General features: G+C 62.9%; 1 non-coding gene and 1 pseudogene across 1 annotated transcript; both read right to left on the bottom strand.

Annotated features, from left to right (window-relative positions):
• Nucleotides 1–6,055: 6,055 nt before the first annotated feature.
• On the bottom strand, nucleotides 6,056–6,178 carry LOC120376528 (annotated as a pseudogene).
• A 16,815-nt stretch (nucleotides 6,179–22,993) lies between these two features.
• Nucleotides 22,994–23,067, bottom strand: TRNAI-AAU. The gene has a single exon. It is a non-coding gene; the product is annotated as a tRNA-Ile (tRNA).
• Between the last annotated feature and the right edge of the window lie 448 nt (nucleotides 23,068–23,515).

Raw genomic sequence — 23,515 nt, 5'->3', positions numbered from 1 at the left:
GCCTTCACCAGGCGGTCCTGGACGGCATTGTGGCGCAGCTGCCAGGCTCTGGCGTGGGGCTTGCAGCTGCATAGGACGTGTGGCAAGGTCTCCATGGCGTAGCCACACTTCCGGCAGCGTTTGTCCCGGTTCCCGTGGCGGACGGCTCCGTTGAGAGGGACGCAGTTCAGCCGGGCGCGGTGTATGAACCGCCAGTCGGCGAATCGGGTGAAGCTGCCTGCGGGGAGGAAGTGGTTGCTGGAGTCCCACTTGCTGGTCACCTCGAAGGCCTTGCCCTGGTCAGGTTTTTTCTTCAGGGTGTCCACGTAGAGCGCGTGGACGGCGGCCTTCAAGGTCTTCTCCAGCATGCCTCTGGCTCCAGGGCTGACGATGGTGTTGTCTTCCGTCCCGATCCGCGGTACCAGAACTCCTGGCTCTCGTCGATCTTCGCTCCATACCCAGCGGCAGCCCAGTCGCTTTCCCAGTCGGCGGGTGGCGTTGCGGGCGCGGGACCACAGCGAGGCGACGTCGCTCCTGAATCGGCCGAATTCTCCATCCAGGGAGCCGTTTAGGAAGGCGGCCACATCTTGGTCGGAGGGGGATCCGGCGATACGCGTCGCGGTGGCGGCGCGCAGGGCGGTCGTCGCGATGTTCTTAACCGTGGCGTCCGGGCACGTCAGGAGGCGGAAGGCGTGCGTGATGACAGCGATGTCGCAGAGGTCTCCCATGCGGGGGACGTTGGCGCCCCCGTGCCGGTGGGCGATGTAGACGAGCTCGTTGCTGGCTCTCTGGGGTAGGGACAGCCACTTCTTCACCAGCTGCCGGATGGTGTTGTCAGCTTTGGTGAGGGGCACCTTTGCCACGGCGGACCCTCTCAGGACAAAGGCGATGCGGGGGATCAGGAAGGTGTTGAGGGCGTTGATTTTCTGCCATGGCGCCAGCAGGGACGCGTCGATCTTGGCGGCGTCCTGCAGGATCTCCCGGATTGTGTCCTCGGGGGTCTGCTGGACGCGGAAGCCCGTCGGTGTGCCGAGGTGCCGGTAAGCCTGGCCCTCCGCCAGGGGGACGACGGGCTCACCCTGGACGAGAAACTCTGTCGTCAGCACCGAGTCCCTCTTGCTCCCGTCAATGTGGAGGGACGCGCACTTCTTGGCATTGAAACGGAGACCCGTCCAGTCCGCGGCTCTCCCGATGGTGTTGAGCATGCTCTGTAGCCTCTCGGGGTCGTCCGCGGTCAGGACCAGGTCGTCCGCGTAGGCCAAGATGCTCACCCTCTCTTCGTGGAGGTCGAAGCCGTCGGTGCCGTCGGAGATCGCCCGCAGGAGTGGCTCCATGGCGAGGTTGAAAATGATGGGGCTGAGGGGGCAGCCCTGCTTCACGCCGCTGTGGATAGGGATCTCGGCGGTCTCCCCTTCCACCGAGCGGATGGTGGTGCTGCAGCCCTCGTAGAGTTCTCGGATCAGGCGAAGGAAGGTCTCCGGCATCCCGAACTCCCGTAGCGTGCTGAAGATGTGGTGGTGGGGGATGGACCCGAAGGCGTTGGCCAGGTCGAGCCACGCTATCGCGCACTGTTTCCGCGCCCTTCTGGTCGTCTGGAGGACGGTCTGGAGCAGGAAGTTGTGCTCATAGCACCCCTCTGATGGCATGAAGCCCTTCTGGGCCGGGCTGATGGCACCCCCGGTCGTCGCCCACTCTGTGATTCTGGCTGCCAGGCAGCTGGCGTACAGCTTGTACATCGTAGAGCAGAGGGAGATGGGTCTCCAGTTGCTGGGGTCATCTCGATCGCCCTTCTTGTGTATAAGGACCGTCATGGCCTTCTTCCAGGAGGTGGGCGACCGGCCGAAGCGCCGACACAGGTTGAAGATGCCGGAGAGCACGAGGCAGCCGGGGTCTCGCTTCTTGAGGAGGCCGTAGGGGATGCCATCCTTTCCGGGCGCGGTGTTTTTGGTTCTGGAGAGCCGCGCTGACACCTCTTTGGGCGTGAAGTCGGCCTCTAGCCCGTCTGCGTTGGCGATGCGGGGCAGCGGACGGAGACACTTCGGGCGCTGCACGTCGTTCCTGGGCGTGTCGCCGAATACTCCGAGGAAGTAGCGGTAGAGGCGCTCAGGCGGGATCGTGCAGTATGCTGGGGGACCATCGAGGACCTCTCTTACGGCCTTGAGGCGGTTTGATCTGTACAGCTTCTGGATCCTTGAAGCTGCTGCCGGGTCGTAGCGGTGGCTGGCATTCCTGCTTCCGGCTCTTCTGGTGGAGGTGGCGCGATTCGGGGCGGGTCGTCTGAAAGCAGGCCGGGTGGTCTCTTGGTTAGGCGTCCTCCTGGGGGCGGTCTCTGCCGACAGCTCCTGGGTGAGCCTGTTAACGAGCAGATCGAATTCCTCGAAGGAGGCTGCTGCCCGGAGCTTCTCCATCCAGGTGGTCTGCCAGGGCGTGGCTTGCTTAGTCGCCGACCGCCGGTCCTCGTGCTCCTCGGCCTGTGTGGGTAGTGTGTCTGTAGTTTGGTTGATAGGCGACCTAGTTTGTGGTTCGGGGGACCTCTCGGTTGGCCCCTGAGGCGTAGACGCCGGTGGGGTTGTAGCATTGCTGGCTGATGGTGTGGCTTGGTTCGGATCAGTGGGTGTGCGGGCGGTGCCCGGGCTTCCGCGTGTGGCTGTCGTCCGACGGGTTGTTGTGGGGGCGTGCGGCCGTCTGGTGGTCGGGGTTGGCCTGGCGTTTCTTGGGGCCGTGCCGGTCTGTCTGGCGATGGGGGTCTGGTGCTGTGGTCTGGTCATAGCGGCGGGGCCTCTAGTGGTAGCAGTGTGTGGGGCGGTCTGAGGTGTGGTCCCCGCTCCTCCGGTGGGTGAGGTTCGCAGGGCAGGCTGGGGGGTTGTGTTGGTGACCCTCGTGGCTGGTGCTCGCAGGGTGCGTCGGGAGCCGGCATTGATGCCTCCAGCGGCAGGGTCTCGGGCGGCCATGCGTGGCGGAGCGCTGACCCATCTTGGGGCAGAGTCACCTTGGTTGGAAGGGGCACTGAGACGCCTTAGTTCAGAGAGCTTCCGGGCGACTTGGGTGGAAGTGAAGGGATTCCAGTTGGCCGGGGCTCGGTCAGTGTTTCTTGCTGTAGTAGGTGTCGTTTTGGCGGCAGTGCCCTGGACCACCAGTTCAGGGGCTGGAGTGGGTTTCCGGGCGGCGGTCGACCGGGTCCCTCTGGCTCTTTGCGGCCCGGGAGCAGTGGGCTGGGGCACAGGGTGGCGGGGGACCGAGGCCGGGGTTGCTGTTGTGCGGGCCTTCTTGCAGCTGCTCTGGTGTGCCTTGCACTTCTTTTGGGACTCGAAAGGCAGGCTGCAGAGGGCGCAGCTGAAGGCGGTGGACAGGCCGTGGCATCTCTTCAGGTGTCTGGTGAGCCCTCCGAGATCAGTAAAGCGTCGAGGCGGCATGCAGATGGGGCAGTTGAGCGCGTCTGTGGTGAGAGGGTATTGGAGGTAAACAGTGTGTAGGGTGGGGCGGCCATTTTGTGAAGCATTAGGGCCCTCTTGGTCGTCCTCCATCACACGGCTGGTGGTGGGGGGGGCATCCTCCATCAGTGGCTGTGTCCCGGGAGTGTTTGGGGTTTCCCCCAGTGTCTGGAGTTCCTGGGAGGTGTGGGTGTCATGCAGGGGGTTGCCCCTCAGTGGCAGGGGTTGCTGGGGTACAGGGGGCGTGTCCGGCCATCGCAGGAAAACAGGGGAGTCATCTCGCGGCGGCTGGGGCTCCTGGGGTGCAGGGGGTGTGTCCGGCCATCGCAGGAAAACAGGGGGGTCGTCTCGCGGCAGCTGGGGCTCCTGGGTTGCGGGGGGTGTGGTTGATGGGCGCAGGAAGGCAGAAGAGGCCTCTCGTGGCAGTTGCAGCGATCGGCGGTCGGCGGTCCGGTCTCGCGGGGTCTGGAGCGGCGCGTTCGTGGGGGGGCAGACTCCCAGTTGCTGTAAAATATCAAGGGGCTCCCCAGGCGCCGCGAGTGGCGGCGCCTGGGGCTCCCGACAGGAGTCTCCCGACGGGCCGGGCGGCAGTTGCCCAGGCACGTCGCGAGGCTCCCCGGGCCGCTCGGGAAGCGGCAGCCAAGGTAGGGGGCAGGGATCCCCCGGCCAGAGCAGCGGTGGCAGGAACGCGCGGCAGAGCCCCTCAGACAGCGGTAGCCGGGGCGTGGGGCAGGGATCCCCTGGCAGCTCCGGCCAGAGCACGTAGCGGGGCTCCCCAGACCGCACAGGCGGCTGGGGCGTGGGGCAGGGATCCCCCGGCAGCTCAGCCGTTAGCGGCTGGAGCACGTGGCCGGGCACCTCAGCCTGCCGGAGCGGGGCCGACAGCCGGGACGCGGGGCAGGAGTCCCCTAGAGCCCCGGGCAGCGGCAGCCGGGGCGTGGAGCTGGGATCCCCCAGCGGCTCGGGCAGCGGCTGCCGGGGCAGGGGACAGGAGTCTCCCGGCAGCCCAAGCGGTGGCGGAAGCCGGGGCGCGGGACTGGGATCCCCGGGCGGCTCATGCAGCGGCCGCCGGGGTATGGGGCTGGGATCCCTGGGCAGCGGCGGCGGAGGCACGCCAAGGGGCGCCCCGGGCCAATCAGGCGGCGACAGCCGGGGCGAGGGGCCGGGATCTCCCGGCAGCTCAGGCAGTGGCCTCCGGGCAGGGCACAGGAGTCCCGGGCAGCCCACGCAGCGGCGGCATGCGGACGTGGGGCTGGGAACCCCGGCGGCTCCGGCAGCGGCCGCCGGGCGTGGGGCCGGGATCCCGGGCGGCTCCGGCAGCGGCCGCCGGGCGTGGGGCCGAGATCTCGGGCGGCTCCGGCAGCGGCCGGCCGAGATCCACGGGCAGCCGCGGAGGAGGCACCCTGGGGGACCGCCCTGGGCGATCAGGCGGCGGCCGCCGGGGCGTGGGGATGGGATCCCCGGGCGGCTCCGGTATCGGCCGCCGGGGAGTGGGGCTGGGATCCCCGGGCAGCTCCGGCAGCAGCCGCCGGGGCGTGGGGCTGGGAACCCCGGGCGGATCGGCGGCGGCCGCCGGGCGTGGGGCTGGGATCCCGGGCGGAGCCGGCGGCGGCCGCCGGGGAGTGGGGCTGGGATCCCCGGGCGGATCCGGCCGCCGGGGCGTGGGGCTGGGATCCCCGGGCGGCTCCGGTAGCGGCCGCCGGGGCGTGGGGCCGGGATTCTCAGGCGGCTCCGGCAGCGGCCGGCGGAGATCCCCGGGCAGCCGCGGCGGAGGCACGCTGAGGCCGCCGGGGCGATCAGGAGGCGGCAGCCGGGGCTTGGGGCTGAGATCCCGGGGCAGCGGCAGCGGGGGCACGCCGAGGGGCTCCCCGGGCCGATCGGCCAGCCACCGGGGGGCCGGGCAGGAGTCCCCCAGGGGATCAGGAGCACCGATCTGGCCACGCGGCAGTCGGGGCGCGGGGCTGGGATCCCCGGGCAGCAGCAGCTGGGACACGTGGCGGGGCTTGCAGCAGGGACTCTTCCGCGTCTCCGGCAGTGGCCGGAGCACGCGGTGGGGCTCCTCAGGCAGCCCCTGCAGCAGCAGCGCAGTGCAGGCAGCTCCTGGGAGGGGGGCTGTGGGGGGGTCCCCCAGCAGGGGCGGGGGCTGGGGTGTAGTGGGGCACTTACCCATGAGGAGTAGCGGTTGGTCCGTGGGCGTCTCCTCCGGCAGTTGAGGCGGGTGGGAATGGGCTCCAGCTGGTGTTAAAGATGGTGAGGCCGTAGGTTCCTCCAGATGGCGCTTGGCAGTGGGGTGGGCTCCTTGCAGCTGCTGGTCGTCAGGGATGCTTCCTTTCAGCTGCTGGTCCTCAGGAACAGGCTTCTCAGGTTGTGGTTGCTGATGAGTAGGTGGGAGTTTGTCTGGCGGCAAGCAGATAGCGGTGCTGTCCACTGGCGGCTGGGGAGCATGGCGCCTGCTCCCCCGCGTGGCGGGGTCTCTCTCCATCGGTTTTGGGATGCGGGAGCTCCTTCTGACAGCACCTCGGTCCTCGGACTTCCTGGCTCGGCATGTTCCTGGAATCCTGGGGGTTATTATAGCTGGGAGCCTGTGCAGGGCAGCGGAGTGCTCCTGGACAGGGGTTGGTTCCCTGGGCTGTACTACAGAAGCCACAGGGTCTGTTCCTTGGGACATGGTCAGGTCCCCTCAGTATGAAATTTCATATTAAAAATAGATTAAACTGATAAGAACAGACACTACACTTGATCTTAGCTCCAAGGAGCAGAGAAGCGATGCTGAGTGTCTTGGATGCTAGGCAGCCGCTCTTCCCCCACTGCTTTCTACTTCAGCACGAGGAGCTCCCAGACACGCACCAAACACCATTCACGACACTTGATAACTAGGTAACTCGAAGTGATGATCACTTCCCCGAAATGACTCCACCGGAAGAATTCAAAGCAAGAGCCCTTAACACCCAATTCTGTTCAAAGATAGAGAAGTCTTTCAGCCTCCATCCTCTTGCTGGTTTCCCTGTACACGCCTAATTTGCATAAACCCACCCACTGACATGTGACTAACAATCTCTCACTGTTAACTCTTACAGCAAAACAGGCCACAGAAAGCCTATGCAAGCGCTATACCGCAGCCCCACTGCTCTTTCCTGCTCCTTCTCAAACGTACAGTCATCAGGCACACATAAGATAGTTTTGCTCCATACCAGTCCAGTTCCTTGTCCTACCACTGCACACACATGGTATAACCCTACCCTGAGCTGATTCCCGACTTTTGCTCTCAATACAGGAAAACGAGAATTGAGAGAGAAGCTGTGCAGGGAAGTCTTCCTCAACTTGCACTCCACTCCCCAAGGGCCTTTCGGGCTCTTCTGTGGACTTCAGGTTCCATTTGATTGCCAAGGTTTATGGTCTTATTAATTATCCATCTCCTAATGCAAGGATGCTACATGTCAGACTAAAGATCGATTTTGCAAAAGAGCTGAGAAACAGAACTAAAGCTGAGCACGAGGTGTTACATTTCCATGAGCATCCAGAATCTGACTGTGCCCTGGCAAGTTCAATGCTTCCGAAAGAAATCAGAAAATAAGGAGCCCGTCAGGGCCCCCTGCTAGCACCCAGATCTAGTCAATCTGCTGGGAAATAAGGAAAAAGCGATGAATAAAGAAGTCAGGAAATAACAAGCAAATGAAGAGGTTTCTGTCAAATTTACCATCTTCTCAGCTACCAATCAAAGTTAAAGACCTAAAGTCGACCTATCGGCATAAGTACAGGTGGTTGAATGGAAGTTAAAAGGAGCTGCTGTGGCAAGTGTTAGGAGCCTGTAAGCAACATGCAGATCGTTTAAAAATGCTGCAATTAGAGGCTGCGACAACGTTCCTCCTCTACCTTGGTGGGTCCTGCGCTTATTAGCAGATTTGCTCACCTCAGTGATCTTCCCCTCTGGTGGAACCCACAGTCTGGGTCAACTCCTCCTGTGTCTGATCAGGAGTTGGGAGGTTTGGGGGAACCCGGGCCTGCCCTCTACTCCGGGTTCCAGCCCAGGGCCCTGTGGATCGCAGCTGTCTATAGTGCCTCCTGTAACAGCTGCATGACAGCTACACCTCCCTGGGCTACTTCCCCATGGCCTCCTCCAAACACCTTCTTTATCCTCACCACAGGACCTTCCTCCTGGTGTCTGATAACGCTTGTACTCCTCAGTCCTCCAGCAGCACAGCACAGCACAGCACAGCACACCCTCTCCCTCTCCCTCTCCCTCTCAGCTCCTTGCACCTCTTGCTCCCAGCCCCTCACACGCACACCACAAACTGAAGTGACTCCTTTTTGAACCCAGGTGCCCTGAGTAGCTCTGCCTTGATTGGCTGCAGGTGTCTAATCAGCCTGTCAGGGGTGCAGAAAGCCCCAGGGCAGGTGCAAGGAAGTTTTGGGTCCTAGGTGAAACTTCCACCTTGCACCCTCCCACCCAGCTAACCGCGTCTGTCCGTTCCCCCACCCCCCGCAGCTACCTCAGCCCCCCACCCGGGGAGCCCCCCTGCAGCAACTACTCCTCCCATCTCCCCGTGGCAGCTACCCCTGCCTGGGGAGACTTCCTCCCCACCCCACCCCCTGCCACGGCAGCTTACCCAGCCTGGGGAGACCTCCTGCGGACATGGGTGGCAAGTTTGTAGACATTTTGGTGGTGCCCAGAACCCGCCCCCAACTCTGCCCTCCAACTCTGTTCCCACCTGCCTAATGCTCTGGGAGGGGCTCGGGAGGAGGTCTGGGGTGCAGATCCTGGGCTGGGGATTAGGGTGCAGGAGGGGTGCAGGCTTTGGGATGGAGTTTGGGTGCTGGGAGCAGGCTCTGGGCTGGGGCAGGGGGTGGGGGTGCAGGCGGGGGTGAAGGGTGCAGGCGTTGGGACGGAGTTTGGGGTTGGGAAGGGGTATGTGGGAAGGGGGAGGGGTGCACCGTGTGGGGAGGGAGTTTGGGGATAGGAGGGAATACCGGGGTGCGGGCGGTGGGGCTGAGGAGGAGGGATTCATGATGCAGGACGGGACTCAGGGCTGGGGCAGAGGATTAGGGTGCGGGGAGATGAGGGCTCTGGCTGGGGATGAGGGGTTCATCCTGAGGGGGGAGGCTCAGGGCTGGGGCTGAGGATTAGGGTGCAGGGGTGAGGGCTCTGGCTGGGTCTGAGGATTAGGGTGCGGGGATGAGGGGTTCATGCTGCGGGGGGGCTCAGGGCTGGGGCAGAGGATTAGGGTGCAGGGGAGGAGGGCTCTGGCTGGGGCTGAGGATTTGGGGGCGGGGATGAGGGGTTCATGCTGCAGGGGCTCAGGGCTGGGGCTGAGGATTAGGGTGCAGGGGTGTGGGCTCTGGGTGGGACTGAGGATCAGGGTGCAGGGGATGAGGGGTTCATGCTGCGGGGGGGGCTCAGGGCTGGGGCTGAGGATTAGGGTGCAGGGGGATGAGGGGTTCATGCTGCAGGGGGGCTCAGGGCTGGGGCTGAGGATTAGGGTGCAGGGAGATGAGGGCTCTGGCTGGGGATGAGGATTAGGGTGCAGGGGGATGAGGGCTCTGGCTGGGGATGAGGATTAGGGTGCAGGGGGATGAGGGGTTCATGCTGCGCGGGGGGGCTCAGGGCTGGGGCGGAGGATTAGGGTGCAGGGGGATGAGGGGTTCATGCTGCAGGGGGGCTCAGGGCTGGGGCAGAGGATTAGGGTGCAGGGGGATGAGGGCTCTGGCTGGGGATGAGGGTTTGGGGCATTGGGGAGGCTCAGGGCCGGGGGAGAGACCCAGCTCCAAATATTGCTGGAGCAGGGCCCCCAGCCCTGAATATTCCTGGAGCCCGGGCACCGCACACAGATATAACCTGCCGCCCCTGCCTGTGGAAGCTAAGCCTGCCTGGGGAGCCCGTCCCAGCTCACCTCGGCTCCACCCCCTCCACTGAGCACCCCGGCATCGCTCTAATTCTCCTCCCCGCCCAGGCTTGCGGCACCGATTGGAGGAGACTTTGAGCTGGGCTGTGTGCTCGGCGGAGGAGGCAGAGCGGAGGTGAGCTGGGGAGCAGTTCCCCTGTGCGCCCCCAATCCCCCGTTACTGGGGACAGCCCTCCCCGCGTGCCCCCCAGCTCATCTCTGCTCCACGTCCTGGCCTGAGGGGGCTATTAGGCGCCACCAACCACTAGGCGGCCGCCTAGTTTGCCCAAATGGTTGCACGGGCCCTGGTGTTCACAAGCATTGTGAAAACGTGCAATTCGCGCTCACACTGCACAGGGGCAGCACAGCTCCGGGGTTCTCTGGAATCGCACAATAATGCTGGCTTTGTTCCCACAGCACCCGGAGCGTATCACAGTGAGTCATGGGGGTGCTGCAGCCCCCGCCGCAGCCCTCAGTCCCGCACCTCTGCTTCTCTGCAGGGAACTTGTTATGCCATGAGGGGGTGCAGGGAGACTGTGCAGGAGACCCAGGCCCACGCGCTGAGCACTGCAGCTCCAGTGCTGTGTTCGGGATTCATTTCTGCTCTCTGATAAAACTGCCCCAGGCTCCTCTGTCCAACTAATATTCGTCCAGGCTCCCCGGCGCTGTTAGTATCTGTCCAGAGCTCTCGCCAGCCCTGCCCCAGGAGAGCTGGGCGCTCGCCCTGCTCTAGGAGAGCCAGGCAGGCCCTGAGCACTAGACGGTGACCCTAGGCCAGTGGTGCCAGAACAATCTGTATAGTGGGGGGGGGGGGTGCTGAGCCACCGAACCAACTGTAACCCCTGGGTGTGATGGAAACCACGTCAAGCCAGGGGCTGCTGCAGCCCCCCCAGTTCCAGCCCCTCTGCCCAGGCAGCTCCCCCAGCCTGACACACACACACACAGCCCCTGCACCCAGCCCACCCCAGGGCTCCTCAGCCCAGAGGGGAGCCCCCCGGCTGAGTGGGGAATCAGAACCCCCCGAAATTACCCTGGAACCAGCATGATCTGCCTCCGCCCTGCCCTGCTCCGCATGTATTCGGAGTGAGTCAGTTTCCCTGTCCCAAGGTGTGTCCTGTCCTGTGTCTCTTCTCCTCCCCAGTTCCTTCCAAACCAGCCCATTTCCCTGCACCCCGGGCTGGGTCTCTGCCAAGCCCCCTTCTCCCCTCCTGCCCCCAATATCTCCCTGCCCCTACAGGTCTATAGGTCTGGATCCCTCCCTCCCCCTGTCTCCCCTCATTTCCTGCCTCTGGGGGGTCTATGGAGATGGGTGTCTCCTCTGCCATCCCCTCTCCTACCCCCCCATATCCCGCTGCCTCTAGGGGTCTATGGGGCTGGGTCTCTCCTCCCTCCATCCCCTCCCCTGCCCCCAATATCCCTCTGGGGCTCTGTGGGGCTGGGGCTCTCTCCCTGCCCCTGTGCTCCCCCCTGCACACGATGTCCTGGGAGTGACTCAGTTTCCGTGGACCAATATTTCACACACCCCACCCCCACCCCAAATGTCTCCCTCCACCCCACCCCAGTTCTCCTGCACCGCAGGCTGGGTCTCTGCCAACCCCCCTTCTCCCCTCCTGACCCCAAGATCCCCTGCCCCTGCAGGTCTATGGGGGTGGGTCTCTCTCTCCCCCCATCCCCTCATCCCTTCCCCCAATAGCTCCCTGCCCCAGTCTGTCTATGGGGCTGGGTCTCTCCCTGAAGCCCCGCCCCCAGCGCGGGGCTCACAGACAATCCCCGCCCGGCGGCTGTGACGTGCAGTGACGTGAACACTCCCCCGCAGGCGACTCATTCATTGAGACCAAAACGACAGAAGGTGTCACGTGTCCATGGGCGGGGCTATGCAGATGAGCAGTGTCTGGCCGCAGGACGGAGAGCAGCGAGAGGAACCGAAGGAGCCCGGCGGAGAGAATTCTCTGCGTGTGGACAGAATCCGGTGTGGGGAGTTCGTGCTGTGGGTGCCTGCGCCGGAGTCACTTCGGGGCAGTGATTGCTACTGAGCTACATAGTGACCAAAGGCGTGTGAATGGGGTGTGGTGCCTGGCGGGGAGCAGCTCCTGGTGATAAGGTGTCCATCACTCCCGACCCGCAGCCCCTGCTATCCCAGTCCTGACCTGCAGACCCACAGCTCTGCCGGTGCCCCTCACTCCCGACCCACAGCCCCTGCTATCCAGTCCTGACCTGCAGACTCACAGCTCTGCCGGTGCCCCTCACTCCCGACCCGCAGCCCCTGCTATCCAGTCCTGACCTGCAGACTTACAGCCCTGCCGGTGCCCCTCACTCCCGACCCGCAGCCCCTGCTATCCCAGTCCTGACCTCCAGACCCACAGCTCTGCTGGTGCCCCTCACTCCCGACCCGCAGCCCCTACTATACCAGTCCACACTTGCAGACCCACAGCTCTGCCGGTGCCCCTAACTCCCGACCCGCAGCCCCTGCTATCCCAGTCCTGACCTCCAGACCCTCACCTCTGCCGGTGCCCCTCACTCCCGACCCGCAGCCCCTGTTATCCCAGTCCTGACCTGCAGACTCACAGCTCTGCCGGTGCCCCTCACTCCCAACACGCAGCCCCTGCTATCCCAGTCCTGACCTCCAGACCCACAGCTCTGCTGGTGCCCCTCACTCCCGACCTGCAGCCCCTACTATACCAGTCCACACTTGCAGACCCACAGCTCTTCTGGTGCCCCTAACTCCCGACCCACAGCCCCTGCTATCCCAGTCCTGACCTGCAGACTCCAGCTCTGCCGGTGCCCATCACTCCTGACCCGCAGCCCCTGCTATCCCAGTCCTGACCTCCAGACCCTCACCTCTGCCGGTGCCCCTCACTCCCGACCCGCAGCCCCTGTTATCCCAGTCCTGACCTGCAGACTCACAGCTCTGCCGGTGCCCCTCACTCCCGACACGCAGCCCCTGCTATCCCAGTCCTGACCTCCAGACCCACAGCTCTGCCGGTGCCCATCACTCCCGACCCGCAGCCCCTGCCATCCCAGTCCTGACCTGCAGATTCACAGCTCTTCTGGTGCACCTCAGTCCCGACCCGCAGCCCCCTGGTTTCCCTCCAGCTCTACCATTGCTCCTCACTCCCGACCCGCAGCCCCTGCTATCCCAGTCCTGACCTGCAGACCCACAGCTCTGCCGGTGCACCTCAGTCCCGACCCGCAGCCCCCGCTATCCCAGTCCTGACCTGCAGATTCACAGCTCTTCTGGTGCACCTCACTCCCGACCCGCAGCCGCCTGGTTTCCCTCCAGCTCTACCATTGCTCCTCACTCCCGACCCGCAGCCCCTGCTATCCCAGTCCTGACCTGCAGACTCACAGCTCTGCCGGTGCCCCTCACTCCCAACCCGCAGCCCCTGCTATCCAGTCCTGACCTCCAGACTCACAGCTCTCCTGGTGCCCCTCACTCCCGACCGGCAGGCCCTGCTATCCAGTCCTGACCTCCACACCCACAGCTCTGCGGGTGCCCCTCACTCCCGACCCGCAGCCCCTGCTATCCCAGTCCTGACCTCCAGACCCACAGCTCTGCGGGTGCCCCTCACACCCGACCCGCAGCCCCTGCTATCCCAGTCCTGACCTCCAGACCCACAGCTCTGCTGGTGCCCCTCACTCCTGACCCGCAGCCCCCTGGGCTCCCTCCAGCTCTGCCGGTGCCCCTCACTCCCGACCCGCAGCCCCTGCTATCCCAGTCCTGACCTCCAGACCCACAGCTCTGCTGGTGCCCCTCACTCCTGACCCGCAGCCCCCTGGGCTCCCTCCAGCTCTGCCGGTGCCCCTCACTCCCGACCCGCAGCCCCTGCTATCCCAATTCTGACCTCCAGACCCTCACCTCTGCCGGTGCCCCTCACTCCCGACCCGCAGCCCCTGCTATCCCAGTCCTGACCTGCAGACTCACAGCTCTGCCGGTGCCCCTCACTCCCGACCCGCAGCCCCTGCTATCCCAGTCCTGACCTTCAGACCCACAGCTCTGCCGGTGCCCATCACTCCCGACCCGCAGCCCCTGCCATCCCAGTCCTGACCTGCAGATTCACAGCTCTTCTGGTGCACCTCAGTCCCGACCCCCAGCCCCCTGGTTTCCCTCCAGCTCTACCATTGCTCCTCACTCCTGACCCGCAGCCCCTGCTATCCCAGTCCTGACCTGCAGACCCACAGCTCTGCTGGTGCCCCTCACTCCCGACCCGCAGCCCCTACTATCCCAGACCTGACCTCCAGACCCACAGCTCTGCCGGTGCCCCTCACTCCTGACCCGCAGCCCCTGCTATCCCAGTCCTGACCTGCAGACTCAGAGCTCTACCAGTGCCCCTCACTCCCGACCCGCAGCCCCCGCTATCCCAGTCCTGACCTGCAGATTCACAGCTCTGCTGGTGCCCCTCACTCCCGACCCACAGCCCCTACTATACCAGTCCAGACCTGCAGACTCACAGCTCTGCCGGTGCCCCTCACTCCCGACCCGCAGCCCCCTGGTTTCCCTCCAGCTCTACCATTGCTCCTCACTCCCGACCCGCAGCCCCTGCTATCCCAGTCCTGACCTGCAGACTCACAGCTCTGCCGGTGCCCCTCACTCCCGACCCGCAGCCCCTGCTATCCCAGTCCTGACCTCCAGACCCACAGCTGTGCCGGTGCCCCTCACTCCCGACCCGCAGCCCCTGCTATCCAGTCCTGACCTCCACACCCACAGCTCTGCGGGTGCCCCTCACTCCCGACCCGCAGCCCCTGCTATCCCAGTCCTGACCTCCAGACCCACAGCTCTGCGGGTGCCCCTCACTCCCGACCCGCAGCCCCTGCTATCCAGTCCTGACCTGCAGACTCACAGCTCTGCCGGTGCCCCTCACTCCTGACCCGCAGCCCCTGCTATCCCAGTCCTGACCTCCAGACCCACAGCTCTGCTGGTGCCCCTCACTCCTGACCCGCAGCCCCCTGGGCTCCCTCCAGCTCTGCCGGTGCCCCTCACTCCCGACCCGCAGCCCCTGCTATCCCAGTCCTGACCTGCAGACTCAGAGCTCTACCGGTGCCCCTCACTCCCGACCCGCAGCCCCCGCTATCCCAGTCCTGACCTCCAGACCCACAGCTCTGCTGGTGCCCCTCACTCCCGACCCGCAGCCTCTGATATCCCAGTCCTGACCTGCAGAATCACAGCCCTGCTGGTGCCCATCAATACTCCCGACCAGCAGCCCCTGTTATCCCAGTCCTGACCTCAAGACTCTGCTAATGCCCCTCACTCCCGACCCGCAGCCCCTGCTATCCCAGTCCTGACCTGCTGTGATGGAGTAGGGTCTGTCTGTGTGGGGGTTGGGAGAGCCAGGGAGGATTTTAGGTGAGGGACAGGTATTCAGCCTGTACCATGAGCTAGGCGGGGGGAGGGGAGGTCAACACCTTTGCCCGGGGAGCTAGACAAAGCCAGGGAGCCGGCTGGAGGGGGTTGGGTCAGTTTCGGTTTGGGGCTTGGGGGGAGAGTTCAGGGAATCCTATGCTGGGATCCCTGCACCCTGAACCCCAGAAGGACTCGATTGAGGGGTCCTGGTTGTGCTGTAGCCTGTGTTCCTGTTGTCCAATAAACCTTCTGTTTTACTGGCTGGCTGAGAGTCACTGTGAGTCCCAGGAAGAGGGGTGCAGGGCCGGACTCCCCCACATTCCGTGACAACTGGTGGCAGCGGCGGGACCTACTGCGCCCCGTGGATGGCACTTCCTGCAGTAAGTGACTGGGGAGCAGCAAAATGAAGGGGGAACTGATGGGGACCAGGTGGGCTGAAGAGACAGAGAGAGACGGTTTCAGGAGGCGATTAACCCCTGGGAGTGTGTGACCAGAGAGAAGGACTTTGCAGTAACAGGGTCTCCCGGGGGAGTGCAGGAGCAGTCCCAGGGGCGGAGGAGTCTGCAGCTCGATCCTGGCAGAGAGGGGGTGACCTGAAGAAGGGCTGGTGCACGAGGGGTCTCCCTGGAACCGGTGGGAAGCTGAGAGCACAGGCCGGCGAGGGGCCAGCAGGAAGATGTATGCTAAGCATCTTAAGAGCGACCTGGTGGAGCTGTGCAGGCAGAGGGGGCTGCGCATTGGGAGGTCCACCAAAGACCAGCTAATTGCCCAGCTGGAGGAGACGGATCGCTTGGGTGAACCGAGCCCTGTCCCAGAGGGAAGCCACCCAGCAGACACAGTGTGGGCCCTGGGGCCTGACATGGCTGGGAGGGGCCAGACTGCTGCCGAGGACACCCCGAGACCCTGCCCACCTATACCTAGGGGAGGGGTTGGGGGAAGCCCAGCGAATACCGAGGGCACCTGGACCCTGGCGGCCAGCAGGGGATCGTCCCGGCGGAGCTCCCCGTCCCTGGAACAGATGCGGCTGGAATATGACAGGGAGGCGCTCGAGTTAAGGAGGCAAGAACTGAAGGAGCGGGAGAACCAGTGTAAACACAAGGAGAACCAGCGCCAGCGTGAGCTGGCACTGGCCCAGCTGAGAAGCAGCGGGGCCCCGGCTGTGGTGAGTGAGGGGGGACCCAAGCCTACAAAGAGCTTTGATAAGAGCTTCCTGGCCCGGCGTAAGGAGGGGGAGGAGATAGATACCTTCCTGACGGCCTTTGAGAATGCCTGCGAGCTGCACCGGGTTGACCCTGCAGACAGGATCCCGTTTCTCACCCCCTTACTGGACTCCACCGCCGTGGAGGTGTACAGCCGAATGAAAGGGGCGGAGGCAGGGGACTACAAACTGTTCAAACAGGCCCTGCTCCGTGAGTTTGGGCTGACCCCGGAGATGTACCGGAAGAGGTTCCGGAGTCAACATAAAACCCGTGAGGTCACATACCTCCAACTGGTCAACCGGGCGCAGGGGTATGCCCACAAGTGGACAGCCGGGGCCCAAACTAAAGAGGACCTGCTTGACCTATTCATACTGGAGCACCTGTATGAGCAGTGCCTGTCTGACCTGAGGCTGTGGTTGATGGACCAGAAGCCGGAGAACCCGCAGCACGCAGGCCAGCTGGCCGACCAATTTGTGGACAGTCGGGCAGGGGATAACAGGGAGGAGTCTCGAAGGAGCAGGCCTGCCTCAACGCAGAGAGAAAGTCACCATGGGACCTCCCAGCGGGGGCCTATGGAGAACCCCCACCAAAGGGGAACATCCAGCGTCAGGTCCATCCGACCCACTCGAGGGGACCCACGAGACATGGGCTGCTATCACTGTGGCCAATGAGGCCACATACGGGCCCAATGCCCCAAGCTCAGGGACAGACCGAGCAGACCCAACCCGCAGAGGGTTGACTGGGTAAAGACCCAATCAGATGAGGGGCAACATTCCCAGGAAAGGGGGGCTGGCCGCGTACCACCTGCGAAGGAGGGAGGAGGGCCCCAGGTCTGCTCCTCTGGGGGGCTGGATGCTCCAGACTCCGGGTTTTTGGTTTACAGGGTGGGCATGGGGCTGCCCCTCCGGAAAGAGTGCCTTGTTCCCCTGGAGGTGGATGGGAGGATGGGTACTGGGACACGGGCGCAGAGGTGACGCTGGCCCGGCCCGAGGTGGTGGCCCCAGATCGGATGGTGCCCGACACCTACCTGACCGTGAGGGGTGTGAGCGGGACCCCATTCAAGGTGCCCATGGTGAGGGTGCACCTGAAGTGGGGGGCCAAGGAGGGCCCCAAGGACGTGGGGGTGCACCCACATTTCCCCATGGAGGTGTTAATGGGGGGGACCTCGAGGACTGGCCAAGCAACGCCTGGGGTGCCCTGGTTGTGACCCGTAGTCAGAGTCGGCGCAGGGCACTGTGCCCTGACAATGGGGAAGGTACTCTGCCCGAGGTGCCGGACCCTAACCTGGTGGGGAGGGAACGCCCAGGGACACGACCCAGAGAGGCTGCTACCTCAGTCCCAGCTGGTGAGAGAGAGCAGGTCCCCATCCCTGTCCCAGCTGCTGAGTTCCAGGCCGAGTTGCAGAAAGACCCCTCCTTGCGGAAGCTCAGGGACCGGGCTAACCTCAGTGCGGTACAGACCATGAGGAGAGGTTGCAAGGAGAGGTTCCTGTGGGAGAAGGGGTTCCTGTACTGAGAATGGGCTCCCCCCGGGGAAGTGGAGTCATGGGGATCAGGAGGCAGCTGGTGGTTCCCCAGAAGTTTCGCCACAAGTTCCTGTACCTGGCCTCGCAGGGCACCAGGGAATCCGGCGCACCAGGCAGAGGCTGCTACAGAACTTTTACTGGCCTGGGGTCTTTACCCATGTTCGACAGTACTGCCAGTCCTGTGACCCCTGCCAGAGGGTGGGGAATGCCCAGGACAAGGGGAAAGCAACTTTGAGGCCTTTGCCCATCATAGAAGAACCTTTCCAGAAGGTGGCCATGGACATAGTGGGACCTCTCAGCAAGGCGACCCGGTCAGGGAAGAAATACATCCTGGTGGTGGTAGATTTCGCCACTCGCTACCCTGAGGCAGTGGCCTTGTCCTCTATCGAAGCAGACACCGTGTCAGATGCGCTGCTGACCATTTTCAGCCGGGTGGGGTTCCCCAAGGAAGTCTTAACGGACCAGGGGTCCAACTTCATGTCGAGCCTGCTCCAGTCCCTGTGGGAGAAATGTGGGGTCCGGCACAACTGGGCCTAGGCGTATCACCCCCAGACCAACGGGCTGGAGGAGAGGTTAAACGGGACGCTAAAGATGATGCTAAAAACATTTAGGAACCAGCACCCACAGGACTGGGACAAGTACTTATCTCACCTGCTGTTCGCGTACAGGGAGGTACCCCTGGAATCTACCGGGTTCTCGCCTTTTGAACTGTTATATGGGAGGCGGGTAAGGGGGCCCCTGGACCTGATGAGAGACAAATGGGAGGGGAAGGCTGCCCGATGGTGAGTCAGTGGTGGAGTATGTCCTGATCTTCCGGGAAAGACTTGCCGAGCTCATGGGTCTGGCCAGGGAGAATCTGGCCCGAGCCCAGAGGAAGCAGAAGGTCTGGTACGACCGCATGGCGCAGGCCCGCGCTTTTGCCACCGGGGGTCAAGTGATGGTTCTCATCCCCGTGAGGAAAAACAAACCCCAGGCTGCCTGGGAAGGGCCCTTCAAAGCAACTAAATGAGGTAAACTATGTGGTGGAGCTGTCTAACCGGGCTCATCACCGCCGGGTGTACCATGTGAATATGATGAAGCCATACTATGACAGGGGGAATGTGGTGTTGGCCGTGTGTGGACATTGGGAGGAGCCGGGAGATGACCCTTTAGTGGATCTATTCCCGGGGACAAAGGCTGGTTCCCCCCTGGAGGCGATTCCCCTCTCTGATCAGCTGACCCTGGCCCAGCAGGCTGAGATCAGAGGGGTGCTGCATCTGTACCGACAGCTGTTTTCCAACCAGCCCGGGTGCACTAATTTGACTGTCCACCAGGTGGAGACCGGGTCACCCCCCCCCTTCCATACGATGCTCCCCTTTTCGGGTCACAGGAAAAACTGCCCAGGACCTAGAAAGAGAGGTCAGGGACATGCTGGCTTTGGGGGTGATCCAGCCATCTTCCAGCCCTTGGGCCTCGCCGCTGGTCCTGGTCCCAAAAAGGGATAGGTAGATCCGGTTCTGTGTGGACTATCGAAAGCTCAATGCCATCACTGTATCTGATGCCAACCCCATGCCCAGGCCTGACGAGCTCCTAGACAAGCTGGGAGGCGCTCGGTACCTCACCACCATGGATCTTACAAAGGGCTACTGGCAAGTGCCGCTGGACGCAGATGCCAGGCTGAAATTGGACTTTATCACCTCTCTGGGGCTCTACGAGTTTCTGACCCTGCCCTTCGGCCTCAAGGGAGCGCCGGCCACCTTCCAGCGTCTGGTGGATCAGCTACTGAGGGGGATGGAGAGTTTTGCTGTGGCGTATATTGACGACATCTGCGTCTTCAGCCAGACCTGGGAGGACCACGTGTCCCAGGTTAAACAAGTGCTGGACCAACTCCGAGAGCCTGGGCTAACCGCAAAGGCTGAGAAGTGCAAGGTGGGGATGGCTGAAGTACCTTACCTGGGCCATCGGGTGGGGAGCGGCTGCCTAAAGCCGGAACCAGCCAAGGTGGAGGTGATCAGAGACTGGCCCGCTCCCCAGACCAAGAAGCAGGTCCAGGCCTTTATTGGGATGGCGGGGTACTATCGAAGTTTTGTGCCCCACTTTAGCGCCATAGCCGCCCCCATCACTGAGCTGTGCAAGAAGGGGAAGCCAGACAAGGTGGTCTGGACCGAGCAGTGCCAGCAGGCTCTCCAGGCGCTGAAGGAGGCTCTGCTCAGTGGCCCAGTTCTGACAAATTCAGACTTTGACAAGCCCTTTATGGTGTTCACTGACGCCTCAGACACGGGGCTGGGGGTGGTGTTGATGTAGGAGGATGAAAAGGGGGAGAGACACCCCATCGTGTACCTGAGCAAGAAGTTGCTACCCCGGGAGCAGAACTATGCGGCCATGGAGAAGGAATGCCTGGCCATGGTGTGGGGCCCTTAAGAAACTGGAGCCATATCTCTTTGGGCACCACTTCACTGTGTACACCGACCACTCTCCCCTGACCTGGATGCACCAGCTGAAAGGAGCCAACGCCAAGCTCCTGAGGTGGAGCTTGATCCTGCAGGACTATGACATGGACGTGGTCCACGTGAAGGGAAGTGCCAACCTGATAGCAGATGCGCTGTCCCGGAGAGGGGGCCCTGAACTTCCCCGGGTAACTGGGCAGAGTGACCCTGCTCAGTTCAGTCTCGAAAGGGGGAGAGATGTGATGGAGTAGGGGCTGTCTGTGTGGGGGTTGGGGGAGACGGGGAGGACATTAGGTGAGGGACAGGTATTCAGCCTGTAACATGAGCTAGGCAGGGGGGAGGGGAGGTCAACATCTCTGCCAGGGGAGCTAGACAAAGGAGAGAGCCGACTGGAGAGGGAGAGTCAGTTTCGATTTGGGGCTGGGGGAGGGGAGTTCAGAGAATCCTAGGCTGGGATCCAAGCACCCTGAACCCCCCAGAAAGGCCAGATTGAGAGGTCCTGGCTCTGCCCACAAGCTCTGCTGTAGCCTGTGTTCCTGTGTCCAATAAACCTTCTGTTTTACTGGCTGGCTAAAAATCACTGTGAGTCCCAGGAAGAGGGGTGCAGAGTTGGACTCCCCCGCACTCCAAGAGGCAGCGGGTATCAATGCCCGCGTCCTCCAGCGGCAAGGCAGCCCCGGGACCTTCTCTTGCCCTTCTTTTAGAAGCCATGGACAGTCAGCCGGCTCAGCTCCTCCAGTGGCCTCCATCCCTCTCCCCGCTGGGCCTCCCAAAAGGCCAGCCCTTGCGGAGCACAAAGCTCTTCCACCCCGGCCCTTCTCCCCCTTGCGCTGACTGGGAGGCTGGCGACAGCTGGGGGAAGTTAGCTCAAATGGAAGAGCATGGGAGAAGTAGTCAGACCCATACACACATTCTCCAGCCTGCTCTGCTCTGCTTTGCTCTGCTGTGCTGGGCTCTAGTGGGGGACCTGCCCCTTTCTTTCTGAGCTCTCACTGGAGCACAATCCCTTTCCTCCTCCCTCCCTGCTAGTCTACGCCAAGCTCATTGGCCGGGAGGGAGAGCCACTCAAATACAGAATTACTCACATCCCAGGGGTCCATGAAGAGAATGAGGAGATGGGCGGGGTGGCATGCGATACCAGCTCAGCTGAGACCGTGAGAACTCGCAGCCTCCTGATCTCAGGCAGCATGGCAGCCGTGGAGCAGAGCAGAGCACGCAGACAGCTTGGAGACAGCCAAAGCGGGAAGGGCTGCGTTGGTCTGGAAGAGAGTCGGTGGCTGTCTATCCTGGCGGAGGCAGGGTCGTTTTGCTGTATGCTGGGCCAGAGGCCAGGGAGTCTGCTAGAGTTGCTGAGCTGGGCCTGCTTCTGGCTTTGCTTGGGTTAGAGGAAAGTGGTGAAGATAAGAACGGCCCTCCTGGGTGAGACCGATGGTCCATCTAGGCCACTATCACGTCTTCTGACAGTAACCGATGCCAGGCGCTTCAGAGTCAATGGCCAGAGCAGGCAATCGTCAAGTGATCTATCCCTGTGTTGTCTTCTGAAGCTTGGTGCTTGTTTCAGGGGCTAACTCTCAGCCCAGACACACTCCAGGGAGGGAGCGTTGGTGTTTGTGCCGAGGAGCGTGGCTGGGACTCGGACCCCCGTCCCCAGCTCTGGGTAGCAAGCCCCCCTCCCCCCCATTTCAGGCTGTGTCCAGCTTAAGGCCACAGAGCCCTTGCCTTTTTTTGCCCGGTGCCTGAGAGTCAGGCCAGCTGCGGGGAATTAGCTCAAGCGGCAGAGCGCTCGCTTTGCATGCGAGAGGTAGTGGGGGGCGATGCCCGCATTCTCCGAGCCTGTCGACTAAGGGCTCCTGATGAGCGTGGTGGACGGGAGAGCCGGCCATCTGACTTTTGGCCTGGCTGCCCGTAGTGGTCAGGCCGAAAAATCAAAAGCCATCCTCCCCAGGCCCACAGCCACCCAGGGGCTCCTCTGCACCATCTTGCCTCCACGAGTGCCACACTCTGACCAGCTGAACCAGGCAAGCCACGGGAAGCTTTTCAAGGTCTTTCCCTGGTGTGGGCTTGGATGCGAAAAGCACCTGGCCGTTCATCAGCTGTTGCAAGAAGTGTGCAGAGTAGGAGTAGCGATGGGGCTGTAGCTTTCCACAGCATCTCAATTTGGGCAGCTTTCCATTCCCCTTTTCTGTGTAATGTCCCTCCCACGGCTTTCACTTGTGGAGCTGTACGACTCTGGCAGGGTGGCCATTTAGAAATCTTTCCTTGCTTTTCTTTTTCACCTGGCCCCAGCCTAAGGACTGTTTGGGTGTTTCAGTGTGTGTGTTTTCCCATTTGGAGGCATTTGGAAGTTTGGAAGGGGAGCCTAAAGAGGCGTCTTTTTCACAAGCAAGTTGGCTTTCTGCACAGGTAGGGCCCTTGGCCGTAAAGCTTAGCTCCGTCAGTGCATCTGCATGGGGTTCCTCCAGTGCCTCAAGAGCCCGTGCTAAACTCTCGGTGTGGGCGTTTGGCTTGCGCCAGTCAGAGTGCCGTGCCTGCGTCTTCCCAGGGCCGGCTCCCGTGAGGCGCGCATAACTTGGGCGGAAAGGGGTAGAAGAGGAAGCAAGTGAAGCTGACTTTGAGGGGTGGTGTCCCTGGGCGGAGTGGTCCTCCTGCTCCTTCCTGTCGGAGGTGTGGGCTCGAGTGTGGGCTTGGGGGGTCTGGCTGTGGGCGGTGGGAGGATGGTGTCCAGGAAGTCCCAAAGGTCACCCTGCGCCGGCGGAGTGTGAAGCCTCTCCCCTAGGTTGGGGTGCCGAGGATTAAGCCTTCCTCTGTGGCTTGGGCTGGGGAGCATGATCCGGCGTCGGGTCCATTTGGGTGGAGCTGGCAGCCGGCAAGAATTCGGGCCATCAGGTCAACCCTGTGTGGAAATGGGGGTGAGCCGGCAGGCCTGCGATTTTGGCCCGCGGGCCGGGCAGCTCAAGCCTGGCCTCCTATGAGCCTGGAAGGCAGCCGGCCGGGCTCACCAGTCTCCTCCCCGGGCCCAAGTTCCTTTCAGTCAGCAGGTGGAGCAAGGAGCCCAGGGAGGAGAGCCCAAGGAGGTGTCCGGGCCTCCTCCTGCCCAGCGCCGCGCCCGCGCCAGCAGGGCTCTTGCCTGCTCCCGGCCCACCTGGTTTTGGCCTCTGCCACCCCTAGCAGTCAGCCAAAAGACCAGAAGCCACCCTCTCCCTCCTGCACCCCGAGTGGCCAGCATGGGGCTTGAACCCCTGACCTTGGCGTTATTAGCACCACACTCTAACCAGCTGAGCTAGCCGGCCTACGGGGTGCCCTCTCTTGCCTGACCCTTTTGGAAGGAGTCACCGGCTGGCGCGGGGAATGATGTGGCCTCCGTTATCGAATGGATGGATCGAGACGCCACCTGCCAAGTTAGGGGAATTAGCTCAAGTGGTAGAGCGCTCGCTTCGCATGCGAGAGGCAGCGGGATCAATGCCCGCCTTCTCCAGCGGCAAGACAGCCCCGGGACCTTCTCTTGCCCTTCTTTTAGAAGCCATGGACAGTCAGCCGGCTCAGCTCCTCCAGTGGCCTCCATCCCTCTCCCCGCTTGGCCTCCCAAAAGGCCAGCCCTTGCGGAGCACAAAGCTCTTCCACCCCGGCCCTTCTCCCCCTTGCGCTGACTGGGAGGCTGGCGACAGCTGGGGGAAGTTAGCTCAAATGGAAGAGCATGGGAGAAGTAGTCAGACCCATACACACATTCTCCAGCCTGCT

The sequence above is a fragment of the Mauremys reevesii genome, linkage group 12, assembly GCF_016161935.1.
Source record: "Mauremys reevesii isolate NIE-2019 linkage group 12, ASM1616193v1, whole genome shotgun sequence".
In the NCBI taxonomy this organism is placed as follows: Eukaryota; Metazoa; Chordata; order Testudines; family Geoemydidae; genus Mauremys; species Mauremys reevesii.
The sequence above is the reverse complement of the archived record's forward strand: the minus strand, read 5'-3'. Positions and strand labels throughout refer to the sequence as shown.